This window comes from Myotis davidii, unplaced genomic scaffold (genome assembly GCF_000327345.1).
Source record: "Myotis davidii unplaced genomic scaffold, ASM32734v1 scaffold523, whole genome shotgun sequence".
NCBI lineage: Eukaryota > Metazoa > Chordata > Mammalia > Chiroptera > Vespertilionidae > Myotis > Myotis davidii.
In genome coordinates, this window is record NW_006295054.1 from 31304 (window position 1) to 33129 (window position 1826).

Here is a 1826-nt window from a genome sequence, read left to right on the forward strand (position 1 = left end):
CCTTTGGGGTTTTTAATACCCACTTTCCCTTATAATCAATATGTTTTCCCTATCCTTAAGATACTTTTAAATTAAATTTATTAGAGTGACATTGGTTAATACAATCATAAAGATTTCAAGTGTACATTTCTACAATACAAGATTTGTACATTGCATTGTGTGCCAACCACACAAAGTCAAGATTTTTTTAAATCCTTTCAGTTCAACATTCTTGTTATTATTTTATACAGTTTTTTTTTTTTTTTTTTTTTGCATGTATCTGTCCAATTTTACCAACACCATTTATTGAAGAGACTGTTGACTCCATTTGTATGCTCTTGCCTCCTTTGTCAAATATTAATTGAGCATAATGGCTTGGGTTGAACTCTGGGTTCTCTGTTCTGTTCCATTGGTCTATATTTCTGTTCTTGTGCCAGTACCAGGCAGTTTTGAGAAAAGTGGCTTTATAGTATAGCTTTATATCTGGTATTGTGATCCCTCCAACTTTGTTCTTCTTTCTCAAGATTGCAGCTATTCAGTGTCTTTGTTCCATATGAATTTTGGAGAATTTGTTCTAGGTTTAAAGTATGACTATGTTTTTGTTTTTAATATACTTTTTATTGATTTCAGAGAGGGAGAGAGAGGGAGAGAGAGATAGAAACATCAATGATGACAGAGAATCATTGATTGGTTGCCTCTTGCATGCCCCCTATTGGGGATGAAGCCCACAACTCGGGCATGTGCCCTGACAGGGAATCAAACTGTGACCTCCTGCTTCAACCACAGATGGTCAACCACAGAGCCACACCGGTTGGGCTGTAAGACACTTTTAGTAGTCATACCAAGGAGATAAGGTCCATGCAGAGTGCTTGGTTGGCAGAGCCTGAAAAATCTTTCTTCTTTTTAATTGTCATTATTATTCTGTCTTACCGCCTAGATTGGAGTAACTTGGGAAACATGGTTTACTTATAGAAGAGTGACCTCATTTCTGAATGCAGATATCTCTAATGACCAATTTAGAATTAACCTGTGACATTCTTCCCCCCTCCACAAGCGAACATTGCTAATTAATCGGTACAGAAACATGCAGATTTTATGTGTAATAGAATTTTAATGCAATCATTATATTAAATATATGTGAACATTCTAATATTTGTTGTAGTCGTGTAGTTAAAATTCTACTTGCAGCTCCCTCCTCAGTTCACTGTCTTTAAATACAGTTTCCCGAGAAACCAAGATGGCGGCATAGGTAACACCGGAGATTGCTGCCTCACACAACCTCTTCAAAATAACAACTAAAAGACAGAATGGACATCATCCAGAACCACAGGAAGGCTGGCTGAGTGGAAATTCTACAACTAGAAGTAAAGAGAAAAGCATACCGAGACTCAGAGGAGGTGCAGTGCAGAAGTAAAATACAAAGGTGTGGAGGTGCATGCGGAGTGGGCTGGCGGCTGAGGTCATGATTGTTTTTTTCAATCAGGAGGGAGTCTCAGGCTCTGAGCTCCAGTTCTGGGCAAGTCTCTGGGGACCCAGACTCATACGGGAGAAGCAGGACTGTCTGGCATCGGTCGGAACTCAAGGGCACTTTCTCTCGAAGGCGCACACAGCGATTGCTGAGGACAGGACTGAGAGCAGCCATACGGCTCGCTTTGCCCACCCTGTTGATCCCCTGGGACCTCGCCCCACCCAAGCCCTGTATGGAGGCTTTTGCATATGAAAGGCCTGGCCCTTTGTAATCTGAAAATTACTTAACAAACTGCAGCTGGCCTTAGGCCCCTGGGCAACTTGCATTTCTTTACAGCTGGCTTCTGCAGGGTAGCCTCAGGCAGAGGCTAGATTAGCAA